An 18,520-nucleotide genomic window follows, 5' to 3' on the forward strand; every position below is an offset into this window, starting at 1 on the left:
GTTGCCGGGGAATTAAGATATTAGGAACGCTTAATTTTTATTACTTTAGCCATTTATTTTTCTTGCAATTTAATTTAATTTTTTTATTATTTATTAACTTACTTTTTCCTTCTCTTGGCAGGTTTTCATAGTTTATGACTAGAAGAAACTCATCGGGACCATTACTTTTTGATGAAGAAATTGATCACACAGTACGTAGAAACCAAAAAGAAATAAGGCGAAGCTTAAGATACACGAAGAACGAGCTAGAAGACGATACTCAACCCCCAACCGAAGAGATGGTTGAAAACCAAGGCAATCAGCTACCTCCTGTAATTACGGCTAATCAAAATCCTGCTCCACGCACTATGTATGATTATGCTAAACCCTCTTTAATAGGAACTGAATCGAGCATAGTTAGACCTGCTGTAGCTGCAAATACTTTTGAATTAAAACCTAACACTATTCAAATGAAAGAGTAATTTGTTCAGTTTGATGGTTTGCAGGATGAGGATCCCAACGCTCATTTAGCCAACTTTTTAGAACTATGCGATGCATTTAAAATCAATGGCATTTTTTATGATGCCATTCGTCTTCGGTTGTTTCCCTTTTCATTGAGGAACAAGGCTAAACAGTGGTTGAACTCGTTACCAAGAGGGTCAATTACTACTTGGGAACAAATGACCGAAAAATTTTTACTAAAATATTTTTCGCCAGCTAAAACGGCTAAATTACGCAATGATATATTTTCTTTTGTGCAGATGGATTTAGAAACACTCTACAATGCATGGGAGAGATACAAGGACCTTTTAAGAAGATGCCCCCACCATTGGTTACCGCTTTGGCTCCAAGTACAAACATTCCACAATGGTCTGAATCCTTCAACTCGGCAAATGGTTGACGTAGCTGCTGGCGGAACCATCAACAACAAAACACCAGAAGATGCCTATGAGTTTATAGAAGAGATGTCACTGAATAACTATCAGTGGCAAGTCATAAGGACAAAGCCAACGAAAATAATCAGCATTTATAACGTCGGTTCAGTCACCATGCTCTCTAATCAAGTAGAACTTTTGAATAAGAAAATTGATGGTTTTCTTAGTTCTTTACAGGTTCACCCAGTAATGCAGTGCGGAACAAGTGGAAGTGGAACAAACCATTCGGAATACCAACCTTATGGCCACAACATGGATAACGAGAAATTAAATTACATGGGTAATAATCCTCGACCTCAAAACAATCTATATAGTAACACTTATAACGCAGATTGGAGGAACCACCCCAATTTCTCGTGGGGTGGTCAAGGAAATCAAAGACCACAACATCCTCCGGGCTATCAACAACCACCATACCAATAGGAAAAGAAGCCAAACCTTGAAGAGATGCTCTCAAAGATTATTTCGGTGTTGAAAACTCATTTTCAGAACACTGAGACAGCACTTAAAAATCAACAAGTATCGATCCAAGGGCTCAAAACCCAGATAGGCCAGCTCTCCAAACTAATCTCTGAACAACCACAAGGTAGCTTGCCAAGTAATACTAAACCTAACCCAAGGGAACAGCTCAACGCAATTAATATTCAAGATATCGAAGGAGTTGTTGAACCTGGACCAGAATCGAGGCAAGAAACTGTGGTAATCAAAGGTCAAGGTGAGGTAGATTATAATAAAAACAAACCAGTGACTGCCAAATATAAACCTCGTGTGCCATACCCCAAGGCGACAAGGAAAAACTACTCAAATGAACAATTCGGTAAATTCCTTAAACTCTTAAAAAATTACATATTAACTTACCGCTTATTGAAGCTCTATCACAAATGTCAAATGCAATGAAATTTTTACGGAGCTTTTAGCAAATAAGCGAAAGTTGGACGAGGTGTCGCATGTGGAACTGGACGCAGTTTGCTCGGCCATTCTCCAAAATAAACTACCCAACAAACTAAAAGACCCAAGGAGCTTTACTATTCCTTGGTTAATTGGTAGTTTAGATATTAATTATGCATTGGCTAATCTAGGGGCTAGTATCAACGTCATGCCTTAAAAAATGTTTAAGCAACTAGGTCTCGGGAAACCCAAATAAACTAGGATGAGCATTCAATTAGCAGATAAAACTATAAAATTCCTTAGAGGTATTATTGAAGCTGTGCTAGTTAAAATCGAAAAATTTATAGTTCCCGTTGACTTTATTGTTCTAGACATAGAAGAGGATAGCAACACTCCCTTAATCTTAGGAAGGCCCTTTTTAGCAACTGCTAAAATCATCATTGATGTTGGCACAGGTGAACTCACACTCTGGGTGGGAGATGAAATAATCACCCTTCAAGCTCGAAATTCTGGCAATACATCAGGGATTGACGATAATTATTTAAACCATCCTACTAAACTAACAATATGGTGCAACCTACTTTGCAGAAAATAAGTCTGAAGGAAGCACACGATTCATTCTCAAGCAATAGTAGAGGACCTATTCATGAAGATCGAAGACTTCAAATCGAGGAACTCAATGAATGGAAAACACACAAACCAAAAACACCTGACAAATCGAAACTACGCCAAAACGAGCCCGATGCCTCTCCAAATAAACATAAAGTTGGTGATAAGGTCTTATTAGATACTGCAGATCCCCACATTGTCACTACCACACCGAATGAGTAAATCCCTCTTACGGTACTCAGTAATTTTCCATTCAGTACGGTGGAGGTGAGTCATCCCAAGTTTGGAAATTTTAAGGTAAACAACACACGATTAAAACCTTATTTTAATGAGATTGATAGCAGGAATGAGGAGTATAAACTCTTCGAACCACCATGATCATACAACGGAGAGGTAAGTCGAGCTTAGACTATAAATAAGTGCTTCTCGGGAGGCAACCCAACAACTAACAATATTAATTTATTTAAATTTTGGTATTTAACTCCTAACTTACTAATAGAAATCTTGAATACAGGTGTTTCCACAGAGACATGGCCAATAACACGGGCGTGCTTAAGGCCATGTGAAAACAGGGCAAAAGATTTCCCCAACAAGGGCTACGATTAAACGCCACGATCGTGTGATATGGCCGTGGTTGAGCCTGTTAAAACAGCATGGGCAAACCACATGCCCATGTGGAAGAACCGTGGGTGAACCTGTTAAAACAGCACGGGTGTGTGACACGCCCGTGTCTAACACCTGTGGTAGAACCTGTCAAATTAACAAGGGCATAGAGCTTGAACACACGGGCGTGGGAGAAGTGAATGAAGCTAGACATGGCCGTACCACACGGTGGTTTGAACTCACACGCCCGAGGAACACGAGCGTGTACTAAGTGTCAGACGCGCCCAAATTTGAAATTCGTGAATCACACGGGCTAAAAATAGGGAACACAGGCGTGTGCCATGGTCGTGTGCCCCCAATTCTATAAATACCCTGCACTATTCACTTTCTTCCCCATTCAAAAACCCTAACCCTAGCCGCTACAACTCCGCACGGCCCCCCTGCCACGTCTGTGCACTGCCTACAACTCCATTTTTTACGCCCACTCTCTTCCCTTAGCATTTGTTTACTCCTTTTTCTTTTATTTCACTGATTTATAATGTTATTTATCATATTAATCTATGTTTTCCATGTTATTTCCATATTGAAAATCACATAAATTTCATTTATCAAACAAGTTATCATCTTTCTCATGTTTAAAATCTTACTCATTACAGGATTCCTACACTTCATGTAAATAGTTAGAAGTAAATATTCATGGCTAGGATAGTTGAAATAATCATGCATATTGTGTTGACATCTCTTTTCATTCATATAGTATTTTGCATTCCATTCCTTGCCATTTTTACTTATATTACCATGCTCATGCCACATCAAAATGGGTCATTGAACTTATTGTTTTAATTTAGTAATTGTAGCTGAATATATTTATGCATTTTCATTTTCGAATTTAGTTGCATTTCTTTTATATATTATAAACTGTCCACTCATCAAAAAGATGAATTGATGTTTCCACTTGCAGGTACACAATTTCATCTTCAAGAGGAAAGAAAACTGCCATACCAGCTTCGAAGAAGAGGAAGGGAGTGTCATCTTCCGCGGGTCCAACCGCGAAAATTCGTCACCCTCTTCTGTAGTTCCCCGGGGGACCCAAGAAGAGCTTTTTCAAATACTTCAGGCTCGACCCTTAATTGCGGGCCGTTGCATCGATGGGCTGCCATAGAACAAGTTCAGATGGCTGACACAATTTGGGCTCTCCTAACCACCGACCCTTGGGAGCTGTTCTTTCGGGATTATTGAGCCAACATGCCTCGAGCTTACAATGGAACTCTGCTTAATGTTCCATCTTTAGACCGTAATGACAAGGTACGATGATCCCAGTACGGTCTAGTTTTGCTTAGGTGGGTTAGTCCGCCAGCTAAGCATCCCAGAGTTTGGTGTTGCGCTAGGCTTATATATGGAGGAGTTCAAGGAGGAGAATGAACTACATGCTCTCATTCGCCACATACATTTCTCTCCCTCGAAATGCTGGCACACGTTAGCCCCTAGCACGGCCTCCTACAATCCTAACCGCTCCAAGGCATCAGTTCTCCCACCATCCTTGAGGTATTTACACGCTATTTTAGCTGACACGATTACAGGGAGGTGAGAGAGCACTGGCATCATCAACACCCTCGACGTCTACTTCTTATGGTGCATGTCGCAAGGGCACGTCATCGACCTTGCCTATTTCATCGCCCTTGCGATTCAGCACCAGACGGAGCGGCATCAGAAGGGGGTATCTCCATTGGCCCTTACGTGACTCGGCTGTCGTAACACTTTAGACTCCTCAACACCGCGGCCCAAGAATCATCACTCACCCTCATCGGCCAGATGTCTCCACAAGGCATCTCGAGCATGCTTAGCATGAGGATGATCAAGAGGCACCGTGGAACCCACCCTCCCCAGTATCATCTGGCCCAATCTACCGAGGAGGAGGCCTACAAAGACATTCCTGATGATTTCCCTTCGCAGCACGAGGACCCACTGACTCAGCCACCACCACCCTCTCGTCCAGTTCATGCAGCGGCTTTATATGCTGACATCTCTGAGCACCTCACCCAATTCAAACAGCAGTGTTTTCAACGATTTGACAACATTGATACTACTTTATAGTAGATTTCTCAGCACCTCCACATCTCATCGCTAGTCCCACCTCGTGAACCATCTAGTGATGAAGATGTTTAAGAATACTTATTTATTATTTTTTATGTTTTTTTATTTTTTTTAATTATTAAAACTACTTTTTATTTTTATTAGATTTTAGAATTTTATTTTTAATTATCAAATTCGGTTATTTCTTTACGAGTAATTATTCCTCCTAATATCACCTAAAAAGTTCCTGATTTTATCACAATTAATTAAGAGCTCTTAAGCTCATCATTGCTACATAGGAACTAACACTCCACTGGGAAAGGTTCTCCATGACTGCCATGTCCTGATCGACCACGACCATAGCTACCACTAGATATAATATTCTTTTGGCGTAGGACTTATGGACTAATGAGCCTCTACGACCGCTGGAGTATCCTCCTCCACTCTCGAACCAATTACTCTCCAAAACTCTAGTTGAGGAATTCATCATACAGGAAGTTTCACTTCTCTCCCTATCTTAATTTTATATTCTATGATACCTATCTTTGTACATTGAAGGCAATGTACATCTTAAGTGTGGGGGGGCATTCATTTCATTATCAGAAAAATCCCTAAATGATTACCTTGTTCTCTTGAAAAACTCTCATATCATATTTAGGAAAAATTTTAATTGATTTATGATTTTGATTGATATATCTTGAATTAAAACATAGGGATTTATGCATTGATTGTTTAAACTTTAAGACATTAGGGAATCAAGCATGATAAGTTGATTTTTAAGAATTTAAAATTATATGTTGTTCCCCAAGTCTAGGTATTACTTTGAATTGGAATTCACAAGTCTAAACATCAAAAAGCCATAATTTTTGTGAGATTTTTGAACCTTTTGAGCATCTATTAATCCTTTCATGCTCACTTTTATTATTGCTTCGAGTGCATCAGTATTGAACTGTTATTCTAGAACTTGCTTGATTATGCATGTCGAGACCACACCATTTGATTTGATATGTCAAAAATGATTAAGGCACTTAGGATTAACCCACTCATGCCATAAAAAGCCTACCTCTACGATTAACCCTTAGTAAACCCCTTTGAGCTTAACAAGCCATTCCTTGTATTAACCTCAATATTGATCCTTAACCCATTATTGTTGAAATCCCCTAAATTAATTTGATCCCTATTTTTTTCAAGACTTTAATTGAAGAAATTGCTTAGCTATGTCTTGTTTGTAATAAGTTAGCCTATGTATTTAACTTGTTCTTAAAAAAATGTATACATATCAGTAATTACATATTCTGAGAAGACACTCTATTGTACGCAAGTGAAGATTAACTCTTTTTCTAGTTAGGCAATCCTTCAATTCAATCTCGATTCTAACCTTTTTCTTTCAGTCTGTGACTAAACCCCCTAACCAAGTTGCACTACAACCCTTTAAAGACCTTTTGATTGATGTATCATCTTAAATTATAGTGGTGGAGATTTGATTTTCATGCAAGCCTATGGTAATGACTTTTCATTATTGGCTATTGAGTGCTTCATTTATTGTCCTTAAACACCTTGAGTGATTTGAGTGAATCTTTAGTGAGGATGTGAAACTCTGTGATATTCCGAATCAAAGGTAATTACTTAAATGAGGAGAAACACCTATGTTTGCATGATTAAATACTCAACTCAGAATGTTTGAAACGTTTATGTTCTTTTAGTTGAATTCTCAATGTACGACTACCTATGGATTATTTTGAGATATTAACGGTAGAAATTATAAGTTGAGGAGAATTTATTTTGATTATGAGTTGGGAATTTTGCTTGAGGACAAGCAAATGCTTAAGTGTGGGGGTATTTGATAAACCGTAATTTATACATATTTTTACCCCATGTTTAACGCATTTTATGGATGATTTTCCATTAGAATTGGTGAATTCGATGATCCTAATGCTTTAATTTCATGTTTTATACTTAGGAGAGCATAGGATAGCGAAAGGAATGAGAAACGGACCAAAAATAGAGAAAATGGGCCAAAGTACGAACTTAACACAGCTTAGACTTCCACACACGAGCAGACCACACGGTCGTGTCAATCTGGCAGAATCAAAGCACGACTTGCACGGGTATAGCACACACGCGTGCCATTCTAACAGGCTAAAACGTGGCCTAAAGTAATCACACACGGGCGTGTCACACGGGCATGTCCCTACCGAGCCCAAGTTAAGTCCAATTCGGAAAAGGCTACTTTTGGGGGCTCATAGGCATTCCAAAGCCTATAAATCACCCTAGAAGAGGAGAAAAGAGGACTCACAGAAGAAGGAGTAAGGAATTACTCCAAGGAAGCCAATTGATTCATCTCAGAAGCTAGAATCATCATCAAGACTGAAGATCTCTCATCAATTCCCCTTCAGGAGTTTTGGGTTTTCTTTATGTTTTGTATTCTTTATTTTTCTGAGATGTTTTCTTATTTAGTTATGAACTAAATCCCCTAAATACCTAAGGGGAATGAAACCTAAGACGAATCTTGTTATTATTTTCTGAATTGTATGATAAATATTTAACTTGTTCTTAATTATGTGTTCTTAATTCTTGTTTTGATATCCCAGGATACTGATTCAAGATAAGCTCTTATTTAGAGGAGGAATAGACCTTGTCTAAGAGTACATTTATCATAATTAAGCGGAGTTGATTGCGTGCCTAGACATAGGGTGACAAGATTTTGCCAGATTAGGGTGAAACCTAATAAGGGGATCCATAGATCAAGTTAATGCAACCCTAGAGTGTTAATTAGAGAAAAGTCTTGGTTATTCAATCTAGGGATTAGACGTTATTAGTATTGAATAGGTATAATAACATAACTTAGGGATCTCTACGAAACAAGTTGAATGAATAAATCATCCGATTCGGACCCAGAATAACAAGTAAAGTCTAGGTGGATTTTTCCTTAGGTAATGTCTAAAGTCAATCGATTTTTCCAAAAAGCAATTCCCCAATTCTTTTCTCTGTGAGTTCTTAGTTTAGATAATTAGTTAATTAAAACAAAACCCCATTATTCTTAGGCTAGATAATAAAAAGACAGTCATTACTAGTACTTTTAGTTCCTTTGGGTTTGACAATCCGGTCTTGCTAAAACTATACTACTATTCGATAGGTACACTTGCCTACATCATGATAATAGTTAGTTTCAAGAATGATTAATTATAAATATTTAAAACCTATAATGAAATAGCGCGATCACTTCACCGCTGCAACCTCTTCGCTGTCACAAGGTTCATCGAAGCAGATCATTCCCACTTGTCAATTTCTCTTCTTCCCCTGTAAGCAGAACTTTCCCAATTTTTTGGGAAATACCATGTCTCGTAAAAGAACTAGATCATCGAAGACTACTCCTAAAAACCCGATTGTGATCGATGAAGAAGTGAAAGAGAGATTTGATTCAATTTTCAAGCATCAACCTATGATGCCAGAAAAAGGTTTTAACTTGAAGAGTAATGATTTGATGGTTTTCCCTGTGCCAATAAGAAAGACAATGTTGTCAATGATTTGATGATTTTAACTTGAAAAGTTCCCCATGCCAACTTTTGCAAGTATTTCAAGGAAATCAGAGTTGTCAATGTTGATGGATATGTGCAAGTTCATGCACAATCAACAACAAACTTACTGGAAATATGCAAAAATTAGAGATGATTCAATTCGAAATACTTTTAAGAATATCTCTAACACTTTAGTTTTTGAGTTCCTAGATGCTATCTTTGAGACATGGATGGAAGATACTGATTATACATGTAATACCCTGAAAATTTTTACAGTAAGATATTATCCTTGATATAGTAAAATAAGGAAATAAAGTGACATAAAGGGAAATTTTGAGTTATGTCAATATTAAGAAGTATATTATGATATATTAATTCAAGAAAGGACTAAATTGTAAAAGTGAGAAAAGTTTTGTTGCACAATAGTAAATACTCAAAATTTAAGGGGTTAAAGTGTAAATATGAAAAAGTTGAAAGACCAATAGTGTAAATATTTTAAGAGTGGAATGATCTAGAAACTAAGGAAAATGGATGAATTAGGACCAAATTGAATAGGTGAAGAACTATGAGGGACTAAATTACAATTTTATCAAAATTAAATGATGACTCAAGGATGGAATTTTAAAAGATAATAAAGGGCAAAATGGTCAATTGGAAGAGAGAGAAATCTAGAAAGTAATGATGATGTTGATGATATTTTATGATTATTTAATTAGATATATATTATTTTAATGAGATATTTTATTATTATTTTATTATTAATTATTTAGTATAAAAGGAAGGAAAGATGAAGAATTTTCATCATCTTTCCATGCATGCAGCCAACGTTAGAAGAGAAGGAAAAGAAAGAAATTTTCTTTTCTTTACAATTTGGTCCTTCCACCAAAACTTCACCATTTCCACCTAGAAATCAAAAGAATTTCCATTGCTACTAAGAGAGAGAAATGTTAAGGAGGCCATGGGGAGTTAGAATATCAAGTTGGATTCAAGAAATAGAAGCTGGAGGAGAGAGAAAATCAAGTTAAAGATTAGTATCAATAAAACAAGGTAAGTATATCAAGATTTCAATATGTTTTTAAGTTTGTTATTATTGATAAAACATGGAAATGATGTTATAGTAGAGTTTTCTTACATAAGGTCTTATGTTCTTGATATGTTAGTGAAGAGAAAATAAGAGAAAGTGATGAGAAATGGTGTAGAAAAAGAAAATAAGGATGTTATAACATGGTAATTAATATCTTGTACTAAAACAGTATTGGACAGCAGCAGTAGACTAACTTTGAAAAATCACCATAAATTGTATAAATCGAATTAGAAGATGAAAAAAATATTAAATTAAATATCATTGAGTCTAGTTTCTCATAGAAGAAACGGTGTAAGCAATAGATTTGTAAATTTTGAGATATAATGAATTTTGTGAGACAAGGTCAGAATGAATTCGGGTTCCCCTGTTCTGACTTTGAAAAATTATAAAAAAATTGAATAAAAATAATTAGGGACTTAAATTTATATGTCTAGAATTCTGAATGAGTATATTTTTAATAGAAACAAACAAGAACATCATTTGAATTCTGTATAAAGAGATAATTTATTTTTAGTGAAGAAGGGTCACAACTGTCAGACAGCAGAATAGGGGTAACTTTAAAGAATAAACTGTACTTATTGAATGAACCAAAAATTCTGAAAATTTTATGGTAAGAATAAATATGAGTCTAGTTTCAGGGAAAATTATCGGATCTTAATTTAGAGTTCTAGAGCTCCAGATATAAATAATTTAGTGACTATGACATAGATGGACAGCTTGAATATTCATAAAAGTAAATAATAAAAATTATGAATAATGTTACTTACAAGTGTGTTATCTACATTAAGGATGTGGAATGGAGAGGAGGAGGAGGAAAAATATGTATGAATATTCATCTAGCATGGCTAATTTGCATATTTTAGGCTCAGGGACTAAATTGAATAAAAATAAAACTTTATGGGCAATTTTGTAAAAATGTCAGAAATGACCAAATTGCATGAAATGGATTATTTTATTATTTAAATTACAAAATTGAATGAAATTATTAATTTAGTTCAAGATCGGGGGAAAACATGTTTTAGGGATTAAATTGAAAAGTGTTGAAATTATGGAAAATTCTGATATTTTATAGAATTCATGGACTGTTATCAATATATATATGAGAATAATAGCTGGAAATAAGGATTAAATTGCAAGAATTTTATTTTCCTGACCCTAAGGGTGAAATCTTCATTAATTAAAAGTTAAGGGCAAAATTCAGAGTGCTAGACAGAGTACTACCGCCAGCAGAGGTAGACTATACTGGAAGTGGAGCTAGCAGTAAAACTATGATGAAAGATTCAGCGGCAAGATCAGAAGCTAGAACGCCTGCTAGAGCTTATACCATACTTGCTTGAGAGGATGCATTATCTCCTGATGTGATTACTGGTACATTTTCTCTCTATGATACTATTTTTATTGCATTGATTGATCCCGGGTCTACTTATTCCTATATTTGTGTGAATTTAGTATCTAATAAGAAGTTGCATGTTGAGTTTACTGAGTTTGCGATTAAAGTGTCGAACCCCTTAGGCCAATATGTGCTAGTTGATAAGGTTTGCAAGAATTGCCCATTAATGATTCAAGGTCACTATTTTTTGGATAATCTGATGCTGTTACCATTTGATGAGTTTGACATTATCTTGGGAATGGACTGGTTGACATTGTATGATGCCAAGGTCAATTGTAAATAGAAAACACTAGAGTTGATATGTGAAAATAGTGAAATTCTGTGGGTTGAAATAGATGAATCAAATAAATTGCCTATGGTGATTCCGCACATGTCTGTACAGAAATACATGAGGAAAGGGTGTGAAGCTTATCTTATCTATGTAATGAATACTGAGATGTCTAAATTGAAGCTTGAATCAGTGCCAATAGTCTTTGAATTTCTAGATGTATTTCTAGTGGAATTGCCTGGGTTGCCTCCTAACAGAGAGATAGAGTTTGCCATTGATTTGTTGCCAGGGACTACACCGATCTTGATTGCTCCATATAGAATGGCTCCAACTAAATTAAAAGAATTGAAGGCTCAGTTGCAAGAGTTAACAGACAAGGGATTTGTGAGACTGAGTTTCTCTCCCTGGGGTGCTCCTGTATTGTTCGTAAAGAAGAAAGATGGCTCAATGAGGCATTCCATTGATTACCGTTAGCTCAATAAGGTGACTATAAAGAACAAGTACCCATTACCGAGGATTGACAATTTATTCGATCAGTTGAAAGGGGCAACAGTGCTTTCAAATATCGATTTGAGGTCCGGTTACTACCAGTTGAGAGTTAAAGAGTCAGATGTGCCGAAAACCGCCTTTAGGACAAGGCATGGACATTATGAGTTCCTTGTGATGCCTTTCGGCTTAACTAATGCTCCAGTTATATTCATGGACTTGATGAACCGAATCTTTCGACCATATTTGGATAAGTTTGTGGTAGTGTTCATAGATGACATCCTAATCTATTCTCGGGATGAGTCTGAGCACGCCGAACACTTGAGAACCATATTGCAGATCTTGAGAGAAAAGAAATTGTTTGCTAAGTTTAGCAAAAGTGAGTTTCGGCTTCGTGAAGTCAGATTTTTGGGACATATAGTCTCAGGTGATGGTATTTGGGTGGATCCGAGTAAAATTTTCGCGATCGTTGATTGGAAACCGCCAAAAAATGTATCCGAGGTTAGAAGCTTTTTAGGCTTGGCCGGGTATTATAGACATTTTGTCGAGGGATTTTTGATGATTGCCTCTCCTATGACTAAGTTACTGCAAAAGAATGTTAAGTTTGAATAGACTGATAAATGTCAGCAGAGTTTTGAAAAGCTGAAAGCACGATTGACTGAAGCACCGATTTTAGTACAGCCCGAGCCAGGGAAGGAGTTCATAATTTATAGTGATGTATCATTGACAGGCCTTGGATGTGTGCTGATGCAAGAGGGTAAAGTGGTAGCTTATGCCTCGAGACAGTTAAAACCGCATGAGAAGAACTATCCTATACATGATTTGGAACCTTGAAGAACTGGCGTCATTATTTGTATGGTGAAAAATGCTGAATTTTTACTGATCACAAAAGTTTGAAGTATTTGATGAATCAAAAGGATTTGAATCTGCGACAGCGGAGATGGCTTGAATTATTGAAAAACTATGAGCTAGTGATTGATTATCATCCGGGGAAAGCGAATGTAGTTGCTGACACGTTGAGCAGGAAATCTCTTTTTACCTTGAGAGCGATGAATACGAGGTTAGCATTGCCTGATAATGGGTCAATCTTGGCAGAGATGAGGGCTAAACCGTTATTTCTCCAGCTAATTTGTGATGCTCAAAAGAACGATAGTGAGTTGCGAACTAAGAGAACTCAGTGCGAATCGGGTTACGACTCTAATTTTCGAGTTGGACCAGATGACTGTTTGATGTTTCGAGATAGGATATGTGTACCAAAAAATGATAAATTGATTCAGAAAATATTACACGAGGCGCATAGTGGCTGTTTGTCAGTTCACCCTGGTAGCACAAAAATGTATAATGATTTAAAGAAGTTATATTGGTGGCCAGGCAGGAAAAGGGACATTTCTGAATTTGTAACCAAGTGTTTGATTTGTCAACAAGTAAAAGCTGAGCATCAAGTGCCTTTAGGATTACTCCAATCGGTGATGGTACCTGAGTGGAAATGGGATAGGATTACCATGGGTTTTGTAACCGGTTTGCCTTTGATTCCTAAAAAGAAGGATGCTGTCTGGGTAGTGGTTGATAGGTTAACAAAGTCGGCTCACTTTATACCGGTACGTACCAATTACTCACTTGATAAATTAGATGAATTATATATTGCTGAAATTGTGAGGTTGCAAGGGATACCTATGTCTATAATATCAAATAGAGATTCGAGGTTTACCTCGAGATTCTGGAAAAAGTTACAAGAAGCTTTGGGTACAAAATTGAACTTTAGTACTGCGTTTCATCCACAAACAGATGGTCAGTCAGAAAGAGTAATCCAGGTACTCGAAGATATGCTTAGATGCTGTGTTTTAGAATTTGAAGGCAGTTGGGAGAAATATCTACCTTTGGTTGAATTTGCTTACAATAATAGTTTTCAGTCGAGTATACAGATGGCACCATACGAAGCCTTGTATGGTCGCAAGTGTCGAACTCCTTTATATTGGACCAAACTTAGTGAGAAACAGATTCACAGAGTTGATTTAGTTAAAGAAATCGAAGAGAAAGTAAAAGTAATTCGTGATTGCTTGAAAGCTGCTTCAAATCGACAAAAGTCATATGCAGATTTAAAAAGAAAAGAGATTGAATTTTAGGTGGGTGATAAAGTGTTCTTGAAGGTGTCACCATGGAAGAAGATTTTGAGATTTGGCCGAAAAGGCAAGTTGAGTCTGCATTTTATTGGGCTGTACGAGATTATTGAAAGGATTGGACCAGTGGCATATTGGTTGGCTTTACTGGCAGAGTTAAAAAGAATTCATAACGTGTTTCATGTATCAATGTTGGGATGTTATCGTTCTGATCCTTCACATGTGATTTCTCCAACAGAAATTGAGATTCGATCGGACCTAATCTATGATGAAGAACCGATTAAGATTTTGGCTCGAGAAGTGAAACAGCTGAGAAAGAAAAACATAGCTTTAGTGAAAGTGTTATGGCAAAGACATGGAGTAGAAGAAGCTATGTGGGAACCGGAGGAAGCCATGAGAAAATAGTACCCAAACCTCTTTACCGGTAAGATTTTGAGGGACGAAAATCCCTAAAGGGGGGATAGCCTGTAACAACCCGGTTTAAGGCCAAAACGGAACAGTGGTTTTGAAACCACGAATCTGAGGTTGAAAATTTTATGATTGGGTGTTTAATTTGATGTTTAGGACTAAATTGAAATAGGTGAAAAATGTGTGTTCTAGTTCATAAAGTACTTGATTGAAATGGGGGTTTTAAGTAGAGGTTCTTAAATGGCAATTAGACCATTATACTTTATATGGACAAAAATGGGCATGAATAGGACAAAATTTTAAAGAAAGGCCTTAAGGGTAATTTTGTCATTTGGTAATTAAAAGAAAGAAAATGGGAAAAATAAGCCAAAATTTTGTCCATCCATCTTCTTCCTTGGCCGAAACTTGTATGTTCACCATAGCTAGGGTTCTTTCCAAGCTTTCAAGCTCAATAGTAAGTGCATTCAAGCCCCGTTTTTAATGTTCTTTACATTTTTTAAATCCTCGTAGCTCGGTCTACCTATTTCTACCATTATTTCGAGTTAGGGTTTATGTTTAAAAATTTACCCATGAATGATATGCATGTATTTTGGTGTTTGATGGTAGAATATGAATGTTTGAAGTTAGGAGAACGATCTTTTCTAAGCAATTTTTAGCGAAAACGAGCACGTATTTTTTCCATAATGTGATTTTTGGATTGAAATAGATAGTATGAGTCTTAATGAGCTAAATGTGTTGTTATAAATCAAGAAAGGCGTGGAATCAGCCTCGAACGGGGGAAGAAAAAGATTTTGGACTAAATTGCAAAATTTCTATATTTTGCACCGAGGTAAGTTTGTATGTAAATAATACATTATCTTTATTTACGTTTTTATATTTCAGCATATTTTATATATTGTAGCTGATTTTGAATCAAAATCGATTATTCGAAGAAAGGAAATAAGTATTAGAAAGTGAAATACTTCCTGGTTGAACCTTTGGAATCGAAAGATACTGATGGTATGTAGCTAGGTCACATGTATGGTGCAAAGTGCACATCATGTGCACAAGAGAGCTACGAGATACTATGTGGTAGCTAGGTCACATGTGTGATACGGGATGTATACCATGTAGACAAGAGAGCTACAGGATAAATGTAGCTAGGTCGCATGTGTGGTTCCAAGTGAAGGACACCATGTAGACAACAGAGCTACGAGGTAAAGTGGCTAGGTCACATGGGTGGTACAAAGTGTTCATGTCCACCATGTGTACAATAGAGCCGAACTATGTGATGGGTGGAACTACGTGCTGAAACCACCAAGCATCGAGGACTCGATCCGAAGTGTTTAACGGGAAAATAGACTAAATGAAATTATGTATGACCTTGTAATGATAAGTGTAAGTATATACATGTGTAACGTATGAGTAATAAGCTTGATATGTGATTGGAAGTTGGAAAAATTGTTAAGGATAAGCAATCAATGCAACTAAAGTGTGAAAGATCAAAATTGATAATAAAACTATTTGGACAGTCGCAGTGACGTGAATTTAAAAAATCACCAAAACTAGTATAAATTTAATTAGAGGCTTAATGAGATATTAAATTAAAGCTTAATGAGTTTATTTTCATTTAAAAGAAACAGAGCAAGTAAAGGAATCCTATATTTTGAGATATTTATATTTTTGTGAGACTTGTTCAGAATGACTACGTGATCCCTTGTTCTGAATTTGAAATATCATTACAAATTGTACAAAAATAATTAAGAAATATAGTTTATATACCTAGATTTCTTATTGAGTCTAGTTTTAAATGAAACAAATTTCATGGCTATTTAAAAATTTTTACATGGAGAAAATCAATTCGTAGTGAACAGAGGTCAGATCAGTGGGGCTGTATAATAGGGGAAACTTTAACTAATAAACTGTACTAATTGGCTGGACCAAAAATTCTAGAAAAATATTTAGTAAGAATTTATATGAGTCTATTTATAGGGAAATTTTACAGATTTGAATTTTGAGTTTCGTAACTCGAGTTATGATTTATTCAGTGAACATGACGCAGGAGGGACAGCTTGATCAAATTAGAGTAAATAGTGAAATTAAAAATTGACATAATTGAGTTGTTTTGTAAACATATTAGATTCCTTATTTATTATTTATATACTTACTTACTAAGCTATAAGCTTACTTTCTCTTCTCTCTTTTTTCTTATAGTGTCTTCCAGCTAGGACAAGAGTTAGAGATCATTGAAAATCTGCCCACACTATCAATACTTTTGGTATTTGAACTAAACATTTTGAATTATAGCATATATAGTAGGCTTAGTTATTTTGTTACGTGTCATAATTGTAATAGCCCAAAATTGGGTCTAGTTGGACAAGAGGTTTTGGGACCACAAAATTTGAGATAGAAATAATTAGTTTATGATTATTTTGAGGTCTATGATATGATTGCATGATTGTGTGAAAATTTCATGAAGAAATTCTATGCATAAAGTGCTCAATTGAAGTTAGGGACTAAATTGAATAAGTTGTAAAACTTGCATTCTAGAAGTTTCTAGTATGAAATTGCTTTGAAATATTAATTAGGAGATCTTCAATAGAAATTTGACCAATTTCTAAGTGATGGACAAAAATTGGACATGGATGGAATTTTTGAAAGTTTAGTAAGGAAGGGCATTTTGGTCATTTGGTAGTTAAAAGAAATAAAAAGGGAAAATAAAGCCAAAATTGACTCATCTTTCTCATGGAGGCCGAAATTAGCATGGGGGAAGCCATGGCTAGGGTTTTCAAGCTTTCCAAGCTCAATAGTAAGTCCGTTATAACCCCGTTTTTCAAGTTCTTTACGTTTTTGGAATCCCGATAATTTGTTAAGCTTATTCTAGCAATAATTTAAGCTAGGGTTCATATTTGGAAAAATACCCATAGGTAAAATGTGTTTATTTTTCTGTTTTATAATAGAATATGAGGTTTTAAATTATGTTAGACAACTTGTGCTACTCGGTTTTGAGTGAAAATGAGTAAAAGGGCTTAATCGGTAAAAATACCTAATAGTCATAAGTATATGTTAGAGTGAGAATTTGATGTTTCCATAGAAGGGAAAAGTCACCAGCATGTCATAAAACATAAGAATAAGGGATGAAGTTTAATTCCCGAGCCTAGGGGCAAAAGTGTAAATATGCAAAAGTTTAGGGGCAAAATTGTAATTTTGTAAAAGTTTGAGTTAAGGACTGTTTTGAATAGTACATTAATTAAGTAAAATATGATGTTTTAGATCCCAAAAAATGAGATTTGAACCTAGAATGAGAGAAAAATCAAAAATTGGGAAAGTTGGTAAAATGACCGTTTTAGTATCGAGGTAAGTTCATATGTATAATAAGCGTTAATTTATGCATGTTTCAATGTAAAATTGATATATTCATTATGATTTCTAAGGTGTTGAAAGTATGTAAGTTGGTATGATAATAATACGCAATAACGCTGTAATTTATATTTGAAAGTTAAATTTAGTGAATTAATTGAATTATATTAAATTAAATTATTATGGTGCCAAGTTTATGATGTAACACCCCAAACCCGGCCCAGATGTTATGGCCAAATCCGACGTGCCACATTAAATTTAAAAATCCATGTTTCGTTTTAGTGTTTAAGAAAAAACGACTTTTGTTTGACCAATCAATACCAGATTTTTATTGAAGTTTCCCTTGTTTCACTGTTTGACTATTCTGACCACTCTTCACTACAAATCAATTTTCTCATTATATAGAATTCAAAATATGTTATCGTTTACTTAATTTGAAACTAGACTCATTAAGGAGTCTAAGAATATAAATTTTATCTTATAATCATCATTTTACAATTTACAATGATTTTCTAAAGACAGAACAAGGGATTTCAAAGTCATTTTGACTCTGTCTCACTCCACGTCAAATATCTCATTATCAAAAATTATTTTGCTTACACGGTTTCTTTTATAAGAAACTAGACTCATTAAGCTTTAATTTCATAATTTATTCAGCTTCTAATTCAATTTCCACAATTTATGGTGATTTTCCAAAATCACACTATAGTTGCTGTCCCAAGCAGATTTATTACAAATTTGCTCTTTCACACATTCCTTGCATTCAAATTATCTAAACATGTATATCATGTCATTCAAGATCGAACTCATATAACATAGGCAT

The 18,520-nt window shown here is 35.6% G+C and overlaps 1 non-coding gene across 1 annotated transcript; it reads right to left on the reverse strand.

Moving 5' to 3' along the window:
- Positions 1-707: 707 nt before the first annotated feature.
- Positions 708-814, reverse strand: LOC121230080 (small nucleolar RNA R71). Its single transcript, XR_005928032.1, has one exon. It is a non-coding gene; the product is annotated as a small nucleolar RNA R71 (small nucleolar RNA).
- Positions 815-18,520: the final 17,706 nt, after the last annotated feature.

The sequence above is a fragment of the Gossypium hirsutum genome, chromosome A05 (assembly GCF_007990345.1).
Source record: "Gossypium hirsutum isolate 1008001.06 chromosome A05, Gossypium_hirsutum_v2.1, whole genome shotgun sequence".
NCBI classification, from domain to species: Eukaryota; Viridiplantae; Streptophyta; class Magnoliopsida; order Malvales; family Malvaceae; genus Gossypium; species Gossypium hirsutum.